Genomic DNA, 27726 nt, shown 5'->3' on the forward strand with positions numbered 1-27726 from the left:
GCCCCAAGATCCACCTTTTGCCATAACAAAAGGACGTTGGCATCCAATCAGGATTGAGGCTGTTGTGGGCGGGTCCGGTAAAAGCAACAGCCAATGACAGAACAGGAGCGAAGTTAAGCGTGAGAAAGCCAGCCCAAAGAAAGCAGCTCTTCAGTCTCAGCAGGAGCCAGAGAATTTGCGGTCAGAAAGCCAGTATGGAAAATTTTGACAGCTGTCAGGAAGGAGGTTGGTAAAACCAAATGCTGGGGAAGAGGGAAATCATTCAAGTTTAAGAAAAGGGCATTTGTGGACATAATAGGTAAAGCCAGTGCAATACCGAGGTACCTCAATTCTAAAAGGAGACTTTTCCAACTTTTCTAACTTCCCAAATCGGAAAGTTCCTAAGTACACCCCTAGTGGATTGTTCCTCTCCACATCCTTTCCAAACGATTATTAAATCCGTAGTGCACTTGACCATTTAAGGATATTTTAGCATTGAGAAAATACCTTAACAGTACTTTGGTATATAGAGCGTTTGCTCACCTTATCTCATTTTGAATCTCACAGCAACTCACAGAAAACAAATGAAGCTTAAGAGTAAATGCCTTGCTCGAGGTCATACATGCAGTGTGAAATGCTGCGGCCAGGCTTTGGGATGTAATGCAATCTGGCTTGATAGCGTTCATTGATATCTAGCACTTGACACAAAGCGGCTTGGGTTTAGTATTTGTAGAGTACAAGGTAGTAATACTATATTGTTTTGGCTTTGGCACATTCTCCTGAGTTGTAGAGGAGAGCCTGTGTCTGCCTGTTTCTTGACTTTTTTCACTTCTGGTTCAGTTTGCTGACCTACTGCCTTAATCCTTTTAAGGAATATGTAAAAAATCTTCCACTTAAGTATTGAGAACTATACGTTTGGCTGGAACCATGATACATAATTTGAGAAAATTACTAGAATGCAACACAGGACCTAAATAAATGGAAAATAAGAAAGGTCCAGGGTCTATCCAGTAAGAATGTCAGAAAGAGAAACTAGAGAGAATGGCTGTGAGCCGTATTCAAAGAATAATAACTAAGAATTGTTCAGGATTGTGGAATATTTGAATGCTCAGATTCAAGAAGCACTTACTCTTGAGCAGGTGTAAAATAAAGAATTCCGTATGTGGTGGCGCCTGGGTGACTCAGTGGGTTAAGCCTCTGCCTTCCGCTCAGGTCATGATCTTGGGGTCCTGGGATCCAGCCAGGCATTGGTCTCTCTGGTTGGTGGGGAGCCTGCTTCCCCCTCTCTCTCTCTGCCTGCCTCTCTGCCTGCTTGTGACATTTGTCTGTCGAATAAATAAATAAAATCTTAAAAAGAAAAAGAATTCCATATGTGGACACATCCTGATGAAACTGCAGAACACCAAAGACTAAGAACTATTAAAAGCAACTTTTTTGTTGTTGTTAGAGTGGCTTTTTTTTTTTTTTAGTTTTAAATAGAATAAAATATACGTAACACAAAAAAATTATCATCTTAACTATCTTAAAGTGTACAGTTCGGTAGTATTGAGTATATTCACATTGTCATGCAACCAATCTCCATAATACTTTTCATCTCGCAAACCTGAAACTCTATACCCATTAAAAAACAACTCTCCCCTTAGCACCTGGCAACTGCCATACTTTTTGTCTCTACAAAACATGACGACTTTAGGACCTCATGAAGGTGGTATCTCTTACAATATTTATCTCTTTGTGACTGACTTATTTCACTTAGCATGACATCCTGAAGCCTCATCCATATTGTAGTATGTGTCAGAATTTCCTTCCTTCCTTTTTAAGGCTGAATAACATTCCCTTGTATGTATATGCCACATTTTATTTATTCATTCATCTGGTGATGGACACTTGGGTTGCTTCCAACTTTTAGCTATTGTGAATGCTACTATGAATGTGATGTGTGCAAGTATCTCTTTGAGACCCTGTCTTCAATTCTGTTCAATGTATATCCAGAAGTGGAATTGCTGGATCATATGGTAATTCTATTTTTTTTTAAGATTTTTTTTTATTTAGTTGACAGAGAGAGAAATCACAAGTAGGCCAAGAGGCAGGCAGAGAGAGAGGAGAAGCAGGTTCCCCGCTGAGCAGAGAGCCCAATGTGGAGCTCAATCCCAGGACTCTGAGATCATGACCTGAGTCACCCAGGTACCCTGGTAATTCTATTTTAAAAACAACTTTTTCTCTCTCTCTCTCTCTGCCTGTCTCTCTGCCTACTTGTGATCTCTGTCAAATAAATAAATAAATAAATAAAATCTTTAAAAAAAACAACTTTTTAAAATGCGGTAATGACACAAGAATAGACAAAAAGAAAATTAGAGGGTAACTGTACCTGGAAGTTGGAATACACTAAATGTGTCTGATAAGAAAGTGTTGAGCAGGTTGTGGAAAGGAACTACTCATGACTGCTGAAAGTACAAATGGTACAATTACTTTGTTGTTGCTGTGGGTTTTTGTTTGTTTTTGAGAAAAAGAGAGAGAGAGGAAGGGCAGACAGAGAGTGAGAGAGAGACTCCCAAGCAGGCTCTACATCCTGTACCAAACCCAGTGTGGGGGCGCTTGATTCCAGGACCCAGAGATCATGACCTGAGTCGAAATCAAGAGTCAGACACTTAGCCAACTGAGCCACCCAGGCACCCTGGTATAATAACTTTGTTAATTGGCTATGGAAAAGACAACTGATGGTGGTTTTAGTTAGATTGGCTATTCACATAAAAAATGAAATTAGATTCTGACCTCCACCGCAAGTAAAACTGAATTCCAAATGAAGTAAATGTTCCCTCTCTCACTATCTCTTGCTGTCTACCTGTCATAAATAAATAAAATCTTAAAAAAAAAACGACTTGAATGAGCAATCATTAAAAATCCTGAAACAGAAGTTATTGAGAGTATAAGCAATATAATAGAAGCTACAAATAAGAACCAAATGGAAACTTTATAACTGAAAAAGAAAATAGCTGAAATATAAAACTGCCAAAAATCAGCAGTAGAATGAAGTTGAAAGAGGAAAGAGTTGGTGAACTTGAGGAAATCTCAGTAGAAATTATTCAGTCTTAACTACAGGGAGAAGAGTTGGCAAAAACCAACCAACCAACCTCGGGAATAGAAGACAACAAAAGAGATGTCGTTTTGTGTCATCAGAGTCCCGGAAGGAAAGGAAGGAGAGTATAGATGGTTCTGAAAAACACTTGAAGAAATAATGGCTTTCCAATCTTCACAAAAGACAGTTTCATAAGAGAAGGGTATGATGAGGAAAATAATGTCTCAAAGCCTCTGAGGATGGGGTATAATGAAAAAAAACTGTTGAGAAACACTAATCTAGAGCACTAACATCACAAAGAGAACCCATTAGATAACATTTATTTCCTGATAGAAGAAGAATGTACCACCATCTATGAAAGAGTCCTACAAAAAAAAAAAAAAAAGGAAAACAAAGTGGAACCTGACCTGATCAAGCCCATAAAGTAGCAATTTAACAGGAAATACAGAAATATATTAAATCTACCACCTGGACAAAATTAGCAAAATGTGGCTATGGACAAAAAACAACAAGACAAAAACAAAAAACAAAGCCTCTTTCTTCAACAAAAAGAAAATAAATTGCACTGGGGGAAAAAAGGAATGGAAAGAACTCTACAGATAAAAGGGCACTTACAACACATATTTTTAAAAACAGACCAAAACACTGTGATTTATTTTGGATGCTAACACCATTTAGGAGACGCATGAAAGTGATTGCCATCAAGTAGAATATGATTAGAGTATTCACCTTTTTTAAAATTCTGGAACCAAACATATATCACATAAGATAATTAGACTTTAAAGGAGGTCTTTAGACAAATTATCTCAAAAAATGTTATGTACCAAAGATAAAGTTAGAGAGCAATATATCAATCACAAAATGTTGCAAATTTGATAAAACAGTGTTGCTGATAATTAAGATCTGCCCTTAAAGATAGAAAAACCTTGAAATAACAAAATGAGACCAAAAAGAACAGTACTCCCAAGTGGATATAAAAAAGGAGTTGAAATTTTAGCAAACTGGTCATGAAGTGAACATTCATTAGGCTATACAGTTATTTTTATACAGTGCTCCATATTTGCATTCTATTTTTCAATTAAAAGTGGTTTAAAAATAACCACAAAAGTTCCCTTCTTCTAAGTAAGGCAAACATATACATACAAATAGAAACTACTGAAATTGCACAGATATATTTGCTTGTAAGAAGAACACTTGTTATCTGGGATATGTGTATATTAATATTATAAAACATCTAAGTAAAGACATACAATTAAAATACTCTTCATAGAGAATGGGGAACTCCAAATTGAAAACTATTGTTACAAAGCAATGTATCATGTGAGGAAGAAATGATAAATAGTAGAGAACTTCCAAGATCATTTTGATGTTCCAGACTGACATAGTCTCATCATGAACATGAAACCTAACTTGTCTTAATTAGAGAGTTCTAAACATACTGGGGATATTTTAAAGTGAAATATGCTAAATGGAGGCATTTTGATAACTTTCAAGTGTAACCAGGTGTGTTCCCTGGTACTTTACGCTCATTAATTTGCAAAAAGTGTTTCATCTCATTCCTAAATAAGAACTCACATTTTCCTTTTTACTTATTTTTTTCCCTTGAAAGGTTATTGAATTCATTGGAGAATGAGTGCTGTCCTAAATTTGGTGAGTCAAGAATATACTGTACTTGTTGAAAATTGATTTCAAAACTAGACTTAATAGGATATCATACTGGGGTGCCTGGATGGCTCAGTCGGTTAATCATCTGACTCTTGATTTTGACTCAGGTCATGATCTCGGGGTTGTGGGACTGAACCCACAGTTGGGCTCTGTGTTCAGCGCAGAATCTGCTAGTCTCTCTCTCTCTTTCTCTTTCTCAAATAAAAAAATAAAATCTTAAAAAAATATATACCATACTCTGCTATTCGGTAAATTAAGCTGTATACTTTTCTCAAGATTGTAATTTCTTGATAATAACCAATAATTGGCTAATTTGATGAGAGTTGTTTTCATTCATTGGTTTAATAGAGAAAAAGTAAGAAATTACCAGTGTATTTTTAGAGTTTCTCTAATGAGAATTCAGAAGGACTTCAGGGTCTTCATGGAATCAAGCTTTGAACTTTATGGCAAAAATGAAAGTAATTGGGAATGATTATACAGTCTTGATGCTTATTTTTCTTTACACAAAGTAATGGTTTTGCTTATTGGTTTGTTTTAAAGATTTTATTTATTTATTTGACAGAGAGATAGAGAGCACAAACAGGCAGAGCTGCAGGCAGAGGGAGAGGGAAAAGGAGACTCTCCGCCAAGCAGGGGGCCTGATGCTGGGCTCTGAGATCCCAGCACCCTGGGATCAGAACCCAAGCCCAAGTCAGACACTTAATGTACTGAACCACCCAGGCCCCCCTACACAAAGTGATGTTTAGTCAGTTTCCCAAAGATTGGCGCTCATCTCTCTGGCTGTACAAGATTAGCTTTTAAAATTCGTTTTTGACATTTTATTGTCATTGAAAAATATGAACAATACAACTAACCCTCAGCTTGCTGATGTCATTGCCTAGAACAAAGCCAAGTTCAAAAATAATGTTAATTATAGGGCAACTGGGTGGCTCAGTCGTTAAGCCTCTGACTCTTGATCTCAGCTCAGGCCTTGATCTCAGGGTCGTGTGTTCAAGCCCCATGTTGGGCTCCATGCTGGGCGTGGCACCTACTTAAAGATAATTTTTTTTTTTTTTAAAGATTTTATTTATTTATTTGACAGACAGAGATCACAAGCAGGCAGAGAGGCAGACAGAGAGAAGAGGGAAGAAGGTTCCCCGGTGAGCAGAGAGCCCGATGTGGGGCTCGATCCCAGGACCCTGGGATCATGACCTGAGCTGAAGGCAGAGGTCTTAACCCACTGAGCCACCCAGGCGCCCCTAAAGATAATTTTTTTAAAAGATGTTAATTAAATGGTTAATTTAATGTGGCAAAAAGTGTGATGTTGGTCGTAAATGACTGGCTTGGAGATCCTGATGTATCAGCATCCCAACAAGCCTTGGTTTGAAGAAGAAGAAACCTGAGTTCCAGCTCTGGCTCAACCTGTATTCGTCCATTCAATTCTTCATATAGTTACTAGTTGAAAAATTTATTTCAGTATTCATTTTGAGCTAGATACTGTAGAATATCCAAATATTTGAAATTGGCCATAAGTCTGTGGGGGATGATGCACTTTACTATAGACTCCTGTTTCCTCAAATGAGGGACTGTAATGAAGTTCATCCTGCTTCTCTAATATTACATAAAATACCACTGAATTTATGGAATAACACTGCCAGTGAATGATAACGGATGGTTCCCATATTTAAGAGTCAGCCTGTGATGGTCTGGTTGTGTCTGACCATCGAGCCCTTGGTAACACACCTATTAGGTTCTGAAAGCTTTCTTGAGTGATTTATTTTGGGGCCACTCCATTCCAGCTTTTATGACTTGGAGTTTCTGTGATTCTTTGTACAGAAATCTACCAGTATCAGTCATTTTGGCTGGGTGCGTGTTCCATTTAATCTTTATAAAACACTCTCCCTTAAAATCAACACTAATCACTGGGCTCCGGGAGCATAAAGGAGATTTGGTTTTAATATGACAAAGTGATTCTTGGAAGGGCACGGGAGTCAGGGTAATAGTGAAACTGATGTTTTGTATGAGAATGCATGTGAGTTGCTAGCAACGCTCTGCAAGGCGAGAGCTGGTGGGCTCTCAGACTTCTAGTATACAGGCCTAGTTATCAGAGCCTTCTGCTCCTCTAGGAACTGTTTGCACTAAAAATAACCAACCTGGGAGAGCTCCTCTGTCAGACCCTGGGGCTTTATATTACTTTCTTTTTTTTTTTTTAATTTTATTTATTTATTTAACAGAGAGAGGGAGGGAGAGAGATGGCACACAGGGATGGGGAGCAGCAGGCAGAGGGTGAGGGAGAAGCAGGCTCCCTGCGCCCAATGTGATGTAGGGCTCCATCCCAGGATCTCGGGATCATGATCTGGGCCTAAGGCAAGACACTGAACCTACCAAGCCACCCAGGTGCCCCTGGGATTTTACATTGCTTATAAGCTAACAAGTTAGCCTGTTTCACACTCAGGAATGCTGGAAGGAGACATGAGGTGCCTGCTCTGAATCCAAGGACTCTCTTACATGTAGCTCACCGGCAGCATGAGCTTCATCCTGGTTTGCTTCTGTTCTCCATGCCCCCCAAGCCCCACAGTAGAGAGGCCGGGGGTCCAGCTCAGGGCCTGCACACACAGTGGGTTATGGTGTAGGGAGGAGCACTGTGCTCAGGGAATCTATTGCTTTTACAGGTAGTGGAAGCAAGGAGAGGCATTACCTCAACCCTTAAAGTTGCTCTTGGCAGACAAACCCCAAGGAATGGTCTGGGTGAAGAAAGACCTTGTGCTCTTGGCCTACCTACCCCAAGGGTGTCCTGACGCTCAGGGCTCGTTACGGACTACCTCTCCCCCTATACCTCTAACTCGAATAATCTTTAGTTCTGTGACGAATTCCCATTTTCCTTCCTCCAGCCTAACCCAGTTATTTCAGGGAAATACTACAAGATGTCTGTCTCATAAAGTGATGGTGGGAGGCCTAGAAGGCAAAGTGGAAGAGAAGCACACGAGTCTGCATGAAAGAAGCCTCAGTAGGAGAGTCAATGGCACAGTAACAAGTGTGTTTTAAAAATAAGTCGTATTTTATAGCTGTTTTGGAGTCCTACCCTTTCTTTTTCACTGTTTCACCACACTTTGCAACAGTTGGAAGGAAGGACAGACCTCTTGGGAGTTTGTTTTAAAATAATGGTTGAAATGAATAACTTTCCGGATAGTGATACTCATCACAGCAAAAGCACATGAAAGCGCCCTCAGTTTGAAGCAGAGAGTATGTCCAGGCTCCCTTTCTTCTTTTCTAGTGAAGGCGGAAGACAAGAGAAAGCCTGGCTACTCAGGGATGAGTAGTGGCCTCTGTGTCTGGTCTACAGTCTGATGACAATTCATTTAAATCAGTTCAAGTCCCCTTAAAACTGTAGCAGGTCCTCAAGTTGTGGGAAGCACCCAGAATGCCTTATTCCTCATCCTTAATGAGAGAATTGTGGGTTTTTAGTTTCTTTATGTAGGACAGGCAGCAAATTATAAGAAAATATAATGTAGTTTTCACTTTGGGAGAAAATTGATACGGCCATCTGGAGTTCATCCTTCTTTCAGAAGTTTCTTCAGAGGCTATCTCTCTGATCTTTAAGTGTCAGGGCATTAATTTTACTTAGAGCATTGTTCTTCCCTTCCAAAGAGTTTTCTGTTGAAATAAATTTTAGTATTTTTGTCTAACAAGCATCTCTGGCCACAGCCCAACTCAGTATTTTAACATTTCTTGCAAGGATCTCTATGGCTTTGGATTGAATGTAAAAGTGTGTTGTCTCCTCTTAGCATTACCTCATAAAAGCCACTGGCCCTTTTTGTGCTGCAAGGGGCCATCTACAGGAGCGGGAAATATAGTGCTTATCCTAAAGGTCTGTTGGGAAGATGAAATAAAAATACTTGAGGGAAATTTGCCTGGCATGGTGGTCTGTAAGAACTAATTGTATCTAAAACCTCCTATACCTGATGCCCTAAATTCCTTGATGGCACCAGTCAATCTGCGTCATTAATGAATCCCCATTACCAAGCTCAGGGCCTACATGTGTGTCCATAAATGCAGGTTGAATGAGTGAATGAATGAATGAATGTTCTGCCACTTTTTCTGTCTTATAAAAAGCAGACATGTCTGTGCTGCATTAGAAGATGATACTGTATTTCCACAATGTCTTTCCATCCAGAGCTCACTTGACTTTCTGTCAAATGACCTCACTGCTCCTTACCCTATCCCAGTGAGAGGGCAGAGAAGCCAAAGAAGTAATTTTCCTTGTGGTTCTAGTCAGGGCTCTTCACGCTTTCAGAACATTAGGCACACATGAAACATCACCTATAAGTGACAACCAGTGTGACCTCATCACAACATATCCCTCTGACAACTGCCAGGAGATACATAGAATAAGCCTAAAGACACCACGAATGCCATTTTGGGGCCATAAAGAAGGAACAGCTTGATTGCATGCATTTGCTTTTGAGATGGTGTACTAGTGACCTCTAGTGGCAAAATGGATTCAAGATGTTTTCTATTTCACAACAAAAAATTTTACTTCATTACATCAATCCTATGTTTTCCCTTTGTTTATTAACATTTTCTACTTGTAGAATAACCTGAATTATGCACAGTGATTTATATATGTAAATATCCAAATATTATTTTCGCATTTCAAAGAATCATAGAACTTTTGAGCTGGAAGAATTCTCAAAGGGATTTATTGGTTTTATTTCATCATGTGCCGAAAATGAGCCCCAGAGAAATAAAGTGACTTGCCTGAAGTCTTACCCCAGGAGTGGGACTAAAAGTCTAATTATTCTAAGGGTCTTTCCGAACTCCGGAAAGCTGCACCCCTAGCTGACGTCTGAGCTCAGCATGAGAGACTCCCAAGTGAGAACAACCCAACTAAGCCCTTCCTGAATCTCTAAGTCACAAAAACAGTAGCAAAATAAAGTGAATGTTGCATTACAACACAAGTTCTTGGATATATTACACAGCAATGATTATCAGAGCAAAGAATTTATTTAGGAATTTTTTTGGACTCTATAAAAAATGCCCACTGAAAAATACAAAGTGATGTATGCTTCTGAAATACTCATGGAATCTCAGTTGACCTATTAACAGGCAATAATAGCAGCTCTAAGAAATCAAGGAGCTCTTGGTGAAAATGAATGCATGTTCTAACTGATAGAAATATAAATTCTCCTTTCATTAGACTTCAGATTTTAAATATGTAAAATTTGAAAATTTGGATTAAAATGAGAACATATGTGTTCTGTGTCCTATAAAAAATCTATGAAGTCCTTTAAAAGTGAGTCAATGTCAATTGAAAAGTGTATTTTGAGCTCCTAATGTGTTAGTCATTTGAGAGAATATTGAAGTCACTCAAAGAGTTTATTATCTATTTGTTAAGATACATAGGACCCACACTAGATAGAACAAGCATAAAAGAGGGTGGTACTAAGTATGATAGAACTTTGAAGAGAAGAGAGAGCAGTTGGGCTGGGTTAGGAACACACAGAACATTTGGAGAGGCATGTGAAGACACTTTTCTGACTAGTGTCCCTACTGTAAATTCCCTGAAAGTTGGCAGTGCTTTTGCCACAATTTCTACTATATATCCAATACCTGCTCCATAAGAGGGTCCAGTATAACATGCCAAATTAATAGTTGAATGATACATGTGTGGAGGTAGTAGGAAATAAATTGGATATCAAGAGTTTGAACCAAAGAGAATTAATAGATGAAGGAGTAAATGAATGATTCAGCTGAAGAGGGTATGGAACGCCAAGCAGGAATTTGCTAAGATAAATTCCTAAGGTGGTAAGTGACATGTTTTCTAGAAAAATTTGTATAGACGTAGTTTGCAGGAGGAGTTTGGTAGGAAGAGACTTTACAGCAAGAAGAGTACATAATAACAGCAGTAATAGCAAACGGTTATTGAGTTCTATTTGTAAGGTGCTGAATTGAGCACTGAAAATATCTCATTCAATCCTCACCATAATCCTGTAAACTGGATACTATGATTCCATTTATTTTGCACATGAGGAAACTAAGATTCTGAGCGCTAAGTCATATGACAGTTGCAATCATGCAGCGTGAGAAGTAGAGGCAATGGAAATGGAGAAGAGGGAACATTACCAAAAAAACATTTTAAAGACAGTAAAAGCAGGATGTATTGACAGATTAAATTAACTGGGGCAGAAAAAGGTGTGGGAAGGGTCAAAGATGAGTATGGTTTTCAGCCTCAGGTTCTAGAAAATGATAGTACTTTGGTGCAGCTCTGCCCTGAGGATGGGTTAGCTTATAGTTCCTCCAGCCCTTTTTAGCCCAATGTTCTGAGAGAGAATTAAACCCTCCTAAGGTATCCATTGTATGAAATAAATGGTCTCCTTGCATTTAGAAAGGTACTAGTTTTATGGTATCCCTGGAGTATTGAGAAAGTAGTCCCACGTCCTTTTCTGTGTTTCATGGTTCATTTCCTTGTTGAGAAAGGCTGAAATTATTTAGCAGAAGATTTCCTTTGGAAAACTGTAACATTTACTTAGTCTATTTACCCTTGTCCTTCGCTGATCTAGTAAATCACCTCAAAAAAACTGTTTAACTTTGACTACGAAAGTACTGGTTCTAAAGTTCTGACTTTGCTAAGTAATTTCCTAGCTCTGAGCTCCCAGATCATTTGATGGCCCAGTCGATTGAATTTAATTGTTTTGCTTTTCTGTTTGTTTTCTCTATAAAGAATTTTCTTGGAAAGAGTTTGTTCTTCCATCAGTAACTCTGCCTTTGTAAAACGATGACTAGAATCTAGACCTTGTCATTTGGTCCCACTGTCCCACTATGTAGACAGTCCAGAATTTCTGGGGCTCTATAGGTACTGAAGCAATGAGTGCTTCCCCTTTCCCTCCATGGGGTTGATGCCCTTTCCCTGCTTTGTAATCCACAGAGGCTGGGAAGGGCTTACCTCATGGTGACCTTTCACTGGGGAGTCCTGGGCATCGAGCAGAACATCTGCAGAATCCTTGCGGTCATTCACCAAGCTGATGAAGTCAAGTTTCTACAGCCTCCCAACCATAAGTCATTCACCTTTTATGTCTTTTTTTTTTTAAGATTTTAAGTGATCTCTACACCCAGTGTGACTCGAACTCAAAACCCTGAAATAAGAGAGAGTTGAATTCTCTACCAACTGAGCCAGCCAGGTGCCCCTATGTCTTTAACTATTTAAACTTAATGAAATTCTCTGAGAGGGATTACTAGGACTGAGGTGGGGACAGAAAAAGAAAAATAACTGCTCTCTCAGGTAGAACTATAAAGAATTATGGGTGGATTTTAGCTAACTACAATACAGAGTCCATATTTTGAGCTTATTTTTTGCATATTAGCAGTGAGAATTTTAAAAACTTCAAAATAATTTGCTTAGTCAGGAATATTAATTATGGGTAATTTTCCATTATATATACACATATTATTACTGTATTTGTACATAGATTTTTTTGGGTACAAAAACCATAAAAGAACATTGTACCATCTAGTGTCATCTGTAATAATAGATCACATTCATTCATCTTTCACTAGGTGCCACATGCTTTCACAAGAACTATCTTATTCAGTTCTTGCAAAATTTTTATGAGGTAGGCACTTGCTGTCCCCATGCTCTGGAAGAAGAAGCCAAAGTTAGAGAGCTTAAATCACTTGCCTCGTGTTACCGTGGCCATCTGAGCCAGGATTTAATTCCAGAGACTTCAACTGCAGAGTTTGGGGACTAATCATTACTCGTTGCTGCCTGAAGAAAAGGTATACTCCATACATGATAAGCAACCAAGAGAAAACAACCAACCCTTAGCAGCAGTGTTTGCATGGGAGCAGTTAAAAACTTAGCAGCAATGATTGCAACTATTGCACAATGTAAGTGCTTAAGCCTAAATTTACCTGAGCCATGGACTTCCTTTCCATGTACTTAAAATAATAAAACTGAAACTTTTCAAAAATAATTATTGAACTCAGATTAGTCAGGTATTGCTTTATCTCCAAACCCTTAAGTCAACAACCAATAGGGAGCGTGGTCAATGTTGGAATGAAAGGAACGAAAAGTGTGAAGGAGAGCAAGATGGAGAATAAAAGGAGGACCTAGAACCTCTTAGATATGTGAGAGGGAAGATGGGATAGAGGATAGAACAAGGCCACACAGGGCAATCAAGAGAGGATAAAAGGCAAGGTAAAGATAAAGAACAGAGTGGATTTAAAAAAAAATGTGGAGGGAATGAAGAAAAGGGGAGAAAAAAGAGAAGGTATGTATTACAATGAATTAAAGATGCTACTATGGGGGCGCCTGGGTGGCTCAGTTGGTTAGGCATCTGTCTTCAGCTCAAGTCATGATTCTGGCATCCTGGGATTGAGTCCCAAGCCCCATGTCAGGCTCCCTGCTCAGTGGGAGTCTGTTTCTCCCTCTCCCTCGGAAACTCCCACCTGCTTGTGCTCTCACAATCCCCCCTCTCAAATGAATAAATTAAAAAATCCTTAAAAGAAGAGAGGCTACTATGAATTGATTTTCCTTAGTGTTGAAAATGAGACCAAATGTGCTGAAGTGGTTTTCTTAAAACAAGCGTAGGAGGAAGGTTATGAAAAGTAGTATAATGAAATGACAAAGACAGCTGGCTTTGCCCTGTATCACTCTGACATTTTGTAAGGGTGTTCTATCTGATACATGGAAGTGAAGGTCGTAATCCTAACCTAAATCCTGAATTTGAGACCCACATGAAATACCAGTGTTTGGTTTATAAACATCCCATCTCCTGAGGAAGTAAAGGTTCCCTTAACGAAATTACGGCTAACACCTTTGGGGATCCCAGGCACAGGGTGATAGGAACAAGTGCTATCTACATCCGGTGGCCATTCTCTTCAGGAGGAGCACAGCTCGAGGCTCAGACCAGATGTGCCAAAGTTATAGCCTGAACTGAGTGCCTCGTACATCGTAGACTCTATGGAATATTTGTTAAATGGATGAATAACTAAAGAATATTCCGTTGTTCCTTGCTGGTCATCCTTCCCTATCTCTCTTTTCATATGCTAAGAATTATAACCCAGTCAATAAAATTAGGACATCATGAGTCTACTCTGATATAAATAAATACATATGTACATAGTTTGATGTGAAAATATTTTGTCTCGAAATTATAGAGAAGAAATAAAGTGAATATAAGTGAGAATTTTAATAGCTCAAGGTTGTAGGAATAGAATCTATGTATACTTAATTAAAACACTATGTATGAAAGATTTCAAAATACTATGTAACTCTTCCTCTTCTCTTTCTCTAAGGATATAGACAATTATAACCCATGCAGTAAATTAGGAAACCATGAGTTTACTTTGGTGTAGATAGATATATAAAGAGAGAGAGAGATGTGAAATGGAATATTTTCATTGTCTCAAAATATCTCACTCCAAAATACTGGCTGATTGCTAAAAGAGAAAGGAGTGAGATACCACCATAATCAAAGGATCCAAGTTAATCTCACTAGTAAAAGGGCAATAGAAATTATGTACCACCTAATGGGATGCAGTGAGAAGGACACAGCATCACTTCTGTCATATTCTTGCCAAACTTACTGATCTTGAGGAATATTTTATAAAATTACCACCCTGTAATCCTTAAAAGTGTCACGGTCATGAGAGTCAAGTACAGGTTGAGGAATTGTTCCAGATCAAAGGAGACCAAAGCAACATGCTGCCCAAATGCAATTCATGATTCTATTAGGCAATGCTGTCAAGGCAACCGGGGACACGAATGCTCTTGGCAGATGGGCTGATAGGAATGTGCGAACGTCATTCTCCTGGTTTTGTTGTCTGTGTTGTGATTATGAAGGAGGAAATTCTGGTATGTAGGAAATACACACTGAGCCATCCAGAGATGGCAGAGCAGTGGGCTGGCAACTTGCTCTCAAATAATTCAGGAAAAAAGAATCCTTTTTAAGGTACTTGCAAATTTTCTCTAGTTGAGATTGTTTCCAAATAAAAAAAAGCAAGATATGGCTGTGCTGAAGGGTGCACTTATAATTTCTGTCTCATCTGCCCTGCTCTTCTGTGCCTGCGTGTGTCTGTCTGTCCTAAACTGAAGTTTGCCCCATTCTGCATGTTCTCTGTCTAAGACAACTTTCTGTGCGCATCACTAAAAATGCAAAAGGCGGTTAGTGACATTTTGACGCATGTCCCTAATCCTAGCCTTGGTAATTTCACAGGCCTCTCAAGATCAGCACTCATGTTAGGATTAATATTTTACTTGCATAGAGTAGGAAAACTCTTCATGTTTATCTTTTTTTTTTTTTAAGATTTTATTTATTTATTTGACAGAGATCACAAGTAGGCAGAGAGGCAGGCAGAGAGAGAGAAGGAGAAGCAGGCTCCCCGTTGAGCAGAGAAGCCCGATGTGGGGCTCGATCCCAGAACCCTGGGATCATGACCTGAGCCGAAGGCAGAGGCTTTAACCCATTGAGCCACCCAGGCGCCCCTATCTTATTTTTAAAGAAGAAATTATTGCATAAGTATGACATGGAAATGTAATAACCTACAATCCCTTCGCACTAATAAATACATTTTTCTGGGTTCTCGTCCCATCCTAGTCCATATATATAAATTACCTTCACGTGGCTGTAATCACAACATAGATACAATTTTATATTCTACCTTTCTTGTCTCAACATATTCCAATATTGTCAGAGAGCCTCTGGGGCACTTCTTGCCCTCTGATTCTATGATTACATTTTTGAAACACTGACCTCACAATGTAACTTAGGGACCACATTTCATTATTCAATAGCTGCAGCATGGGCACCTTATTGCTTCTACCTGGTCGGTATAAGGTAGTTATACGTTCTATCTAGTAACTTCCATTCAGATGCATTGTCATTTCACAAAGGCTTTGAAGTCCCTGAGACCTGAGCTGGAAGCCCAGCTCTGCTTTGTACAAGTCACCCGTTTTTCAATTTGAAAAGTAGGAATAATATCAATCACATGGTATTTTTGAGGATTAAATAATATGATGAATGTGGAGTTCTTGGCACAGTGCCTGGCATGGATTCAGTTCTCAGTAACTGTTTGTTATCATCATTTATCTAGGAGATACATGACTAGTGAGTAAAAGGTGAGCTTACTCCAAGTACTTTAATTTCATGACTCTCAGGTGTGAGAAATGGTGGGTTATTTTTCAGACGGTATCACGCATCCAAAGAGTTAACTAAGATTTATAAAGAAACCAACTGATTTTCTAAGCATCACCAGAACTAAGAACCTGTAGGAAACCTAGAGTAATAGCTGATTAATCCTCTTTCTCGAACACCTGCTTTGGTCTTACCTCCTCTCCCACGAAAAAAAGAAAAAAAAAAAAGAATTAGTTAAAAAACAAAACAAAAAGATGTAATTGTTGGAACATGACAGAAACACTACACATACAGTTTGCTTTTTTTTTTAAAGATTTTATTTATTCATTTGATAGAGATTATAAGTAGTCAGAGAGGCAGGCAGGGGGAGAGGAGGAAGCAGGCTCCCCGCTGAGCAGAGAGCCCAGTGGACCCTGAGATCATACGGGAGCAGAAGGCAGAGGCTTTAACCCACTGAGCCACCCAGGCGCCCCCACAGTTTGCTTTTAAAAAGTGATCAGTTGGCTATGAATTTGCCTAATTCCTTCACAGTCAGATGACTACATACTATGGGAAGAGGATGATGTCCCAACTTACAAAATGGGCCAATAAAGGAGCTACTGTTTGTGTTAAGACACATACTGTAAAAAACAAAAACAAAACAAAAAACTATTCTTGGAGAAATTCCTTGAAATACAGGCTCTCCCTGGACAATTGTATGGTTTGGGATCGAAGCATGTAACAGAGAGAACTTGGCTGAGAAATTTGGTATATTTAGGGGCCAATCGCCACTGTTAACTGTGACAATCTCTCAAAATATACATCAATTATACTTTATTTACAGAAATTCTGTTTTTTTTTCCACCATTTTAAAGCAGAAGGAACAGGATTCCTCTGTGTAAGTTGAGGAGCACTATAATAGCACAAAGCCCAAGCTGTCTAAAATTCTAAAATAAAAAAGGATAAGAAACATTGTTGAAAAAATTCTTCTAAATATTTTTATAAGAGAAGCTTTCTGAAGGGTTATCACGACCTTAGAAAAACCCACTAACCTTGCCATTAAGAAGGAAAATGAAAGCAAAATTTCACATGGACGAACAGATAATAATAGTCTTTTGTCCACTGGGAAAAGGTAGTAAAGATTCTCAGGAGGGATAAAAAAGGAAGAGTGTGTTTTAAAATGCAAGCTTTTTCAAACAGCTTTTACTAACATCATGCTACCAGCCATGAGAGAACCACGCATGTGCACAGCCAAGTGCTCTGAGCCAAAGTCATTAAGCTGACAATGAATTGTGTGTGTGGAGAAACAAGGGAACAATGGTTAAATGGGGAAGAAAGCCAGTGAGGGCTGAAAAGAAGCGGCTGTTGGCCGCGTGCAACCCGGGAAGGCTGGTGGAGGGAAGACCCAGGTCACTGGAACAGAAAGAAAACTATTCTCCCGAGCCATACATGTGGGCTGCCACCGAGTCCCTTCCGTTTCCCAAGTCAAGGATTGAAAATGAATGCTAATGTCTATCCGTGCAAGCAAATCATGTCTTTCTGGAACAGTTTTCACAGTAACTGGTTCTATGATTGATATACATATTATTTCTAGCAGGGTCGCTTATAGCTTTTGGATCATTGAAAATTTTTATTCTGAGGGGAGAGGATTTCAATGGAAGCTGGTTCATCCAGTTTGCCCTATTCTTCTAGAGTTATCCTCCCTCTCTATACACTTCACATTCTCTTTGAAGGCTCAAAGAGAGCCTTGAAAGGGTTGCTTGAGGGAACTCCAAGGGTCTTTAAGGAAACCAGGCTCTGACCCTAAAATTCTGAACAAGTCAGGCAGACAGGAGACCTGTGAGAAGTGTGTCCAAAGCTGATCCAATCCCACTGGAGCCTTGATGAAAGGAAGGTCCCAATGTTGGGAAATAACGAACTCACCCCCTACTCCACAGGAAAATGACCAGGGAAAAGTCAGCTTCTCACTGGATCATGAGGTCAGGTAAATAAAATTCACTCCTGACTTTTTTAGATCGCCTGGATTTGTCTTCAGAAGAAAAAAAAAAATTAGCACAGTTTGTCTTTGTGGATTTGTCTTTAGAAAAAAAAAATTAGCACAGTTATGAAGGATTTTGTATAAACATAAAAGATTCTTGCTCCCTTTTTTTGTTGTTAATCTAATGAAGAATAAAAAAACATTGCTGATACAAGGCAGCTGATGGATGGTTTTGTCTTTTAAAGGAAGAGTCAAAATATTAATACTTCTCCTTTGATGAGAAAATGAGAGAACACTCTAGATTCCTGAAAACATTTAGATATTGCCCTAACACTCTATTTCTTAAGCTTGTTTATTAGAACCAGTTTTTGCATTATGCTAGCTAATTTATTTCTGTTAAGTGGATTTCCTCTGATTGAAGATTTTTTGCAGACAGGGCATTTACAATTTCTAGCAATACATCAGTGACCCCAGAGCCGTGCCACTCTCAGAAGCTACTGAGAAGCAGAGTTAATCTCCTTTTTCTCATTGAATCTTTTGCGCTAAGTCTCTAAGGCATTTTGCTGGGCCAGGGGACGTATTCCTAATGCCACTGTCCATATTACCGTCAGCTTACAGGAACAGATATCCCACTCAACCAACGTCATTATCTATACTTACACGGATCCCACATGCCAATTAAGATTTGCTGAAACTTTTCTGCCATTGCTGGTGCAGTGAATACACTTGTTTGGTTCTCTTACAAAACCATTTCTAGCATGTTAGAGATGAGCTTCCTTTGATGTCCCTAAGGATGTCTGACTCCCTTTTAAATTAATATTCATGGCCAAACTTATCAGAGAGGGTCCACAGGGATGACGTAGGGAAAGCTTCACTTTTCCTGACCAGCACCCACGCAGACACTTGCCTCCTCCTCGTGTACTTATTAACGATTTCTCCCCTCCTGGACTCTTCATCCACACACTATCCTCCCAAGAGGTCCAGCGTAACTGGCAAAGCCATTACCAGCAGCGCAGCCGGACACTGCAAACACTGGCTCCATTCACCATCAGAAAAGAAAGGCCGGCTCCCTTTTCAGGGACAGAACTCCTGCTATGGCTCAGTGTGTCTCCCAGCTGGAGAGCCACAAGTCTGTTTCCTTCTTTAGCTGTATTATAATGGAGGCTGAGATGAAAAGGAATACAGGCCCTTGATACCTTTTACTTGGAGTGCTAACTAATGCAGGGCCTCGTGTCTGATCTTCTGCTTGGCTGAGGGGATGGCAGATGGCCTTCTGAAAGCTTTTCAAACCCAGGCTGCTTTCAGCCGGGCATGAGGGGGGTATTGTTACATTTTCCGTATAGTGGTAGGAAGCGGCACGGAATAAAAGCCCACAACAATCGTGCCACTTCTCTGGGAGGCTTATTACAACCTTACAATGAGGGCTAATTGGCTGATGCCAAAAGCAGACGCAAAAGCAGCTTTGAATATTATTCAGGAGAGGTTTTGGAGAGCGGAGTCAGGAAGGAGGCTGAGACAAAAAGGAGAAGAGTGACGGGAAGAATAGTAGCAGGGAGGGCGTGAGGGCCAGGACGGAGAGGAAATGGAGGAGCTGTATTATTTTTATCAGAGAAAAAAACCCATGCCCTTGTTTCCAGTTCATTCCCATCCACCACCTCCTCCTCCTCCCGTAAGCCTCCTTATCAGGAGGATGTCCACGGGCAGTCCTGGCTCACAGAGCAGCGGCCACAGGATGCTGCCGTTACCATGACAACTGACGTGGCCAAATCTTGGAGCCTTTAAAGAAACTTTTGTGTGAGCTTCTTGAAGTGGGCAGAGGAGGAACTAAAGTGTACTGAACACTCACTGGGTGCCAGGCGAGTTCAAGAAGCTTCTTTTTGTATTTCATTTAATCTTCAAAACAATCCTGGACCTATTCTTACGATCCCTTGGAATGGGGGAAACTGAGGCTCAGGGATGTCCAGCAACTTGCCTAAGGTCTAACAGATCCAAATCCAGGCATTTCTGGTTCCAAAGTTCAAGCCCTTCCCACTATACCACCCTGAGCCAATTCTTTAAACAGCCAGGTCCTATCTACTACCTGACTTGGGATATAGTAGGTGCTCAGTAAGTGTTTTCTGAAAACAGCACTAAACTGATCCATGAAGGAAAATAGGAAACTCTATAAAGTATAAATAACTTAGGAGAGCTGATCCTGGGAGATGGTTTTCAGCTAGGGACTGTCTAACGGGCCCTCACCCCAATACACACATACACTCAGTAGGAATACTTTGGCAAAAACCTATGTGGGAAACAAAAGCAGAAGAAAAATTATTAAATTTCCTTACTACCTACAGCCACTGACAAGTCCTCAAAACAGGCAGAGTGACATTCCTCTAGGGACTCAACTGCTTTGATGTTGCCGCTTTCCTAAGGGCAAAAGGCAATCCTAGCCCGACTCCCTCCCCACCCCCCAATCCTTTTGTATGTTAAGCATATAAAAATTCCTTTAGAAATTTTCTTTATCTCTAAACCCCCCAAGATACGTTCCCCGCCCCCCCGCCCAGCAAGCATACGGCCAACCAATATACATCTGAAGGGTCTCATGACTAAGATTTTATTAGAAGGTAATAAATGACCTTTTCCCAACAATAGCTAGCCCCCTCAAGGTTCTGGAAACCTTGCTTCCAAAATCCCTTAGAGACTTAGTGTTATCCCTAACCCCCTCCCACTTGAAAGTATGCAATAGGCCACTTCTCCTGACCCTAGTGCGGCTGGGTCTGCCCACGGGTCCTGTCCCCGTGCTTTAATAAAACCACCTTTTTGCACCAAAGATGTCTCAAGAATTCTTTCTTGGTCATTGCCCTCAAACCCTAACATCTTTCCTACACGAAAAACGTATTGTCTATTTTGTGCCAGACACTGTGCCGGGTTCTGGAAGCACAGACATTTCAAAACCCAGACTTTGTCTCCTAGCAGTTCACCATTTATCGGGGAGGACACATATACATCAAGTACAATATGCTGTGAAAAAATGTAAGTAGAGGTAAGCTTGGGGTTCTCAGGAAGGAGAAAGGAAAGACCTCCTAGAGGAGACAATGCCTCAGTGGGTTCTTAAAGGATGAGCAGGAATTAGCTAGCAAAAGAAGGGTGAGTGGTATTATTCCAGGCAAAGGGAACAGCATGACCAAACTACAGAGGCATGAAATAATGTGTGCCTAGAACTTGGTTTCCTATGGAGCCCAAACCGTGTGACAGGAAGTGGCACTGAAGTGAAAGCTAGAGCCAAGCAGAGGGAACCGCTAAATCCCATGCTAAGGGTCTTGGGCTTCATCCAGCAGGGGACGCAACACAGTGATTGTTCTCTGCAGGGAGAGGGAATGATATGGTCAGTGTGGAGGATTGATTTGAAGGGATGAGAAATGAAATAGGAAGAACAGTTGGGAGGTTGATGCTGCGGTTTATGTGGGAGATAAAGAAGGCCTTGTTCAGGGAAGTGGTGGTAGGGATAGAGAAGGCCAGATTTAGCTGAGAAACAGTTTCAAGGTCAAGTGAACAGGCATCAGTGATGGATTGGATTGTGAGCAATGAGAATGGAATGATGACGTGTAAATGTCTATCTTAAGGAACTGGGTGGATGATGGGGCCGTTCATTAAAATTGTGAATCAGGAGTGTGAGCAGGTATAGGGTGGGGGTGGAGGGAAGATAAGTCCTTTTGACACACCTGGGACATATCTAGTTGCCTAGCGAGCAGTTGGATTATGAATCAGAAACTTAAAAGAGAGATAAAGGCAGGTGATATAAAGAATAAAGATTCAAGACCAGAAATCTGAAAATAGTTTTTTCTGCAGTCACATCTGTCTTGCAGAAGTGTTTTGTTTGGACCTCTGTGATATCGCTTCTAAAATAGAATTAGGTAAAAAACATGGAAAAATCAGGAAGTTGCATACACACAAAAAAATCTTTATTTCTGGTATCTCTTGAAAATTCTGCTTATTTGCATTTCTCTTCTTTCATGGCAACAGTCAGCTAGAAGTGGGAGGCAGCTCTGCGTTCCGAGCAGGACCCAAGCTCTCCATGGAGCCTGAGCCTTCACCTGGCTGGACTCCTGGCCCTGAGACTCAGCATTGGTTACCATTTTATCAGCATAATTGTTCTGTTGCCTTTCTTGCAGTAGAGTTAAAAGCAAAGTAAACTTTTCTTCTTCCTTTATCTCAATCAAAAGTAGTATATGAAATCTAATCCAAGAGGACTACATGTTTCAAGAAAAATAGTGATAAGAAATGAAGAATATTCTTATATATTTGATATTCAGACAAAGCTTGTCTTTGAAAGAATTAAAGTTAAGACACTGTCGTGAAACAAATCTTATTTTATTTTCTTAGAGGATTTTACTTATTTATTTGAGAGAGAGAGCTTGTGAGAGAGAGAGATATCATATCATGAGCAGTGGGAGGGGTAGAGGGAGAAGCAGGCTCCCCACTGAGCGGGGAGCCCCATGAGGAACTCAATCCCAGGCCCTGGGATCAAGACCTGAGTCAAAGGCAGGCACTTAACCGACTGAGCCACCCAGGCACCCTGAAACAAATTTTAGAACAATATCTGCTATATTTAAAAGATGCATGATGGCTTTCCATTTGTTTGTATCCTTTATGTCTTTCATCAGTGTTTTATAACTGCAGTAGTTAAAATGTCCATTCTATCCAAAGCAATCTACAGATTCAGTGTAATCCCTATCAAAATTCTAAGGACATTTTAAAAAATAAAAACAGAAAAAATAATTCTACAATTCATATGAAACCACAGAAGACCCCAAATAGCCAAAACAATCTTGGGGAAAATTAAAAGAACAAAGCTCAAAGCATCATACTTCCTGATTTCAGTGTAATAAAAATGTATTACAAAGCTATAGTAATTAAAACAGTATGGGGGACACCTGGCTCAGTTAGTGAAGCGTCTGCCTTCAGCTCGGGTCATGATCCCAAGGTCCTAGGATCAAGTCCCACATAGGACTCCTCGCTCAGCGGAGAGCCTGCTTCTCCCTCTGTCTGCTGCTCCCCCTGTTTGTGCTCTCTCTCTCTCTCTGACAAATAAAATAAAAACAGGAGAACAACAACAACAAAACAGTATGGTACTGGCATAAAAGACAGATGTAAAAGCCAGTGGAACAGAATAGAGAGCCCAGAAATAAAGCCATGTATATATGGTCTCCTGATCTTTAACGAGAGTGCCAACAATATGCAATAGAGAAAGGATAGTCTTTTCAACAAATGGTGTTGGGAAAACTGAACTTCCATGTGCAAAAGGATAAAATTAGACCCTTACATTACACCATACACAGAAATCAACTCCAAATGGATTAAAGACTTAAATGTAAGACTAGAAACCGTAAAACTTCTGGAAGAAGGAATAGGGGGAAAGCTTCATGATATTTTGTGGATATGGCACCGAAAGCACAGACAACAAAAGCAAAAACAGACAAATGAGACTACATCAAACTAAAAAGCTTCTGCACAGTCAGCAATCAATAGAGTAAAAAGGCAACCTATAGAATGGTAGAAGATATTTGTGAATTATATATCTGATAAAGAATGAACTTCCAAAATATATAAGGAATTCCCCCAACTGAGTAACAAAACACACTAATAACCCAATTAAAAATGGACAAAGGACTTGAATGGACATGTCATCAAAGAAGACCTACAAATGGCCAACAGGCATGTGAAAAGATGCTCAAAGTCACTAATCATGAGGGAAATGCAAATCAAAACCATAATGATAAGACAGCTATTATTAAAAAAAAAAAACAGAAAGACAAGTGTTGGTGAGGACGTGAAGAAAGTGGTACCCTTTCACTCTTTTGGTGGAAATATAAAATTGTACAACTGCTGTGGAAAACAGTACGAAGTTTCCTCAAAAAAGGTAAAAATAGGGGCACCTGTCTGGCTCAGTAAAGCAGGCATCTCTTGATCTCGGGGGTCATAAGTCCGACCCCTCATTGGACATAGAGATCACTTCAAAAAAAAAAGTTAAAAAAAAAAATCGTGTGATCCAGCAATCGTACTTCTGGATATTTATCCAAAACAATTGAAATCAGGATCTTGAAGAGATATTAGCACTCTCCTGTCCATTGCTGCATTATTCACAATAGTCAAGATGTGGGAACAGCCTAAATGTGCACCAGCAGATGAATGGAAAAATAAAAAATATGTATATATATGCAATGGCGTATCAGCCTTAAAAAGGAAAGAAATCCTGCAATGTGCCACAACATGAATGAACCTTGTGGACATTATACCAAGTGAAATAAGCCAGTCACAGAAGGACAAATACTGTATGATTCCATTTGTGTGAGGCATCTAAAATAGACTCATAGAAGCAAAGTCTTCTTATCACATTAAAATTAAAAAACTAAAAAAAAGATACATAATGAAAAACCAAATAGACTGAAAAAAGAGTTGAAATTTCAGTTGCTTTTTTTTAAAGAAATTGAATGAAATAAGTGATGCTATAACATGAGTCACTGCCTGACCTATAGTTGTTTGAATCTGCATCCTCTTTTGTAGTGTCACTGATACATAGCATAGGCGTGAGGATGGAACTAGGAGGCATGGATGAGATCATCCAGAGAGTGTGTCTAGAGAGAGAAGAAAAGTAGGCCAAGGGCAGGATCTTAGGAAAACACCTGAGGAAAGGGGTTCCCAAAGGAGCCTGAGAAAGATGAGAGAGGTTGAAGGAAAACCTGGGAAGTGTGATAGCATCAAATCCAGTGGAGCAGAAACGAAGGAAGGAAGGAAGGAAGGAAGGAAGGAAGGAAGGAAGGAAGGAAGGAAAGAAGGGAGGGAGGGAGGGAGGGAAGGAGGGAGGGAGGGGGAGGAGATCAACATTATCAAATGTCTTTGTTCTGTATTATGTGTCTCCAAACCAGAAGGGAGGCCAGCCCAGCTACTATAGCTTAGTTCAGAGATTCCCAAACTACCTTGGTTCACAATGCCCTTGAGTCTAAGTAATTTTTTCACAGTACTCCAAGGCCAAGAGCAATACTAAACAATTGCATGTATTAAGTATTTAGGTCCAAACATGTTAAGTATTTATGTCCTTAAAACTTAGTAGCCATTTGAAAAAAATACTACACCTAAAAGAAATTTTAACTTCTTTTTTTATTTCATTCTTAAACAAAATGACTTACTTATGGGATGTGTGCCCCTGTTGGGCACTATACAACTTCTCCAACCTTCTCAAACTGATACCCTCATTAACTGATCTATATCAATTTTTATACAGAACTTACTTTTTATCATAGCAACTGCAGGAAACCCAGCATGGAAAGAGATGTCACTGAAAGAAATGTAGCTCTATCTCCTCGGACATTGTGAACAGTCTCTAGCTAGCTGTTTTCACAATGTCTGAAAGAGGTTGAGATGCCCTCATAGAGCCCCATAGGTTTGCCGCAGTGCCTGAGACACCTTGGCACAGAGTTTGGGAACTGTAGGGTCAGACAATATGAGCTGGTCTAGAGTCATATCATTTAAAACTGCGCTTCTGTGGAGACATTTGGTCTGAAATCCATACAGCTCACCTACAAATGAATTTATGGAGTATAACTGGTTTCCGACTTGAATAATTACTGCCACTGCTAGTTTTCTTAGCTTTACACTAACTTGGGAAGTAGGATTACCTAAATAAATCCAAAGTTTAGTGCCTTCAGTGCTCTCCCCAAACAAACCTTTCCCCAGAATTAGCAAATATATTCTCCTTTCTCTTGCCTTCCTCTGATTAGAAAAGAAACAGGATAAAGTGTTAGGGAGGGGGTAAGAGGAGACAGTGACTGGGGCTAATGCAGCCGTGGTGGGAATCTGCACGAGAGTACTTGAGGCCTGACTGTGTGCTCAAAGACTATGCATGAGATCGTCCATTACCTAACAGCTCCAAATACCACAGGTGGCTAACCAGTGTGGACCTTGGGCAGGTCACTTAACCTTTCTGGACGTCCTCTCTTGATATGTGTGTGTGTGTGTATGTGTGTGTGTGTGTGTGTACCTATATGTGACATGTAGCAATACAAATATTATGTATTAAAAGAAAAGTGAGAAATTGGACTAACAGTACCACATCAAATTGATCAAGTTATCTCCAAAAGCCAAAAAAACATGGGCTTCGGTTTGTTTCTGTCATAAGTAGATGAACAGTTTCCATTTGCCATCTTGAATTAGTGAAACAGCATCAGTTAGTTCCAGTCCCTCAGCCCACTGCTGGCTACCATGCTGGACCATCCCATTCCTTATGGCCCTTTGCTTGCCAACATTCCTCCTCTAACCAAGGAGGAGGAGGAGGTCCCGGGTGGCAGCAAAGAGACGCTGTCCCTGCCTCAGCCGCCACCACTCTCACTACCAACCAGAGAGTTCTGCTTATCCAGCCCCAGCTTATTCAGTGTTCACACCCACTGGCTCAGGCTCGGTGAGCAGGCTACGGAGTCTCTCTCAAAACCATTGTCAGCAGGGGACGGGACACCTGAATTCAACCCCACCCCTGCCCTCATCCCCTTTTGTGTGCACTGCCAGTGTGGGAGAGGCCCAAGATGAGACCTGAGAAGCAGGTCTGAGGCGGTGCCAAGGGTTGGAGGAGAGAGAGAGAGGGGTTTCATCGAGTCTTGTTTCCCAGCCCCAGCCCACGCTACTGTCCAGAAAGAATCCCGGACTGGGGGGAATTTAGAGCAAGCTCTCTAACGAATCACACCAGCCCACAGCATCCACGGCTCCTCACTCATGGTGCCATCTAGAAGCTAAGAAACAGGTTTCCCCTGGTCTTTGTTTCCTTCACTGCCTTCTGCAGCCCTGTCATTTGCTCAAACACCCTGGTGGGAGCATGTTCGGGCCAGCGGTGTCCCATTTCTTCAACAGCCCCTGTACCTTGTACCTTTCCTTTCCTCATAAAGGCTGAAAAGGCTCCTCTTTGATTTCCAAAGCCCCCAGCATGTTGATGCTGTGCCAGGAGGGGAAGCTTCGCTCTGGCTGGCTGGCTGGCTGGCGGTTTGTGCTAATTGTCTGGCTGCACTTTAGAAAGAGGCTTTTTGAATCTGAGCATTTAGGGGGAAAGTGGAGAAGTGTGGCTGTATGAAAGAGCAATTGATGTTAAATATTCATGCTCTGCTCTCTGTTAATCAAAATCACTAACCCCCATTGCTTGGCTGCTGTCTTGCTGGCTTCTTGCGATGATGGTGCTAAAGAAACTTGGATACAAAACAATACCAACAACACGCACACACACACACACACACACATACCAAGATGTGGGTGCTTATGGGTCTGAAGTGTTTCCAGTTAAAATTGTGCAATTCAGCATTGTCTGTTTTCTCTGGGATGTTGAATGAGCCATCGCTATCCCTTCCATCAGCATTTTAGAACCACTACCCTCCCCTTTTTGCTTCTCTCGTGTTGAGTTCACCAAACTTTGTCCTTGCTTAAAAGCAAGGCGTTTTCCAAAATAATTCATATTCTAGTTCATTTTTCAGACACGATAAAATTATCTTACAAAACAGAAGAAATGGACTATAATTGAACAAAATATGGTAATAATATCACGGGTTGTTTCAATAACAACTTTTCGGTGAAGGAAATAAACATTTTGTGTTTTTGTTTGTTGATTTGTTTTAAAAGAAGATGTGATACAACAATGGAAACTTTCCAACTAATCACTTAATTTAAAAGGAAGAGAAAAATAGCTCCTAAATAAAACTTTGTGTTTTATTTTTGTAACTGTATTTTGTCAAGTTTTCTACAATGGGTAGTTTTACCATTACAATAAAAATAAGTTATATTTGCTAAAAGCTGAGCAATTGCTAAATTTTATGTTTCAGAATTCATCAAGTTCCTCCTTACCTGTGTCATCTGTGAGAGAAATGTTGGTGAATGTGCTGTCCTCCTCTTCCTCTTTGCTGGACCCGTCCATCTTGTTTACT

The 27726-nt window shown here is 40.2% G+C and overlaps 1 long non-coding RNA gene across 1 annotated transcript; it reads left to right on the top strand.

Annotated features, from left to right (window-relative positions):
- Positions 1-24: 24 nt before the first annotated feature.
- Positions 25-27726, top strand: LOC116867672. Its single transcript, XR_004382644.1, has 3 exons — positions 25-225; positions 4665-4705; positions 27625-27726. It is a non-coding gene; the product is annotated as an uncharacterized LOC116867672 (long non-coding RNA).

Source organism: Lontra canadensis, unplaced genomic scaffold (genome assembly GCF_010015895.1).
Source record: "Lontra canadensis isolate GAN:19392208 unplaced genomic scaffold, GSC_riverotter_1.0 scaffold1, whole genome shotgun sequence".
In the NCBI taxonomy this organism is placed as follows: domain Eukaryota; kingdom Metazoa; phylum Chordata; class Mammalia; order Carnivora; family Mustelidae; genus Lontra; species Lontra canadensis.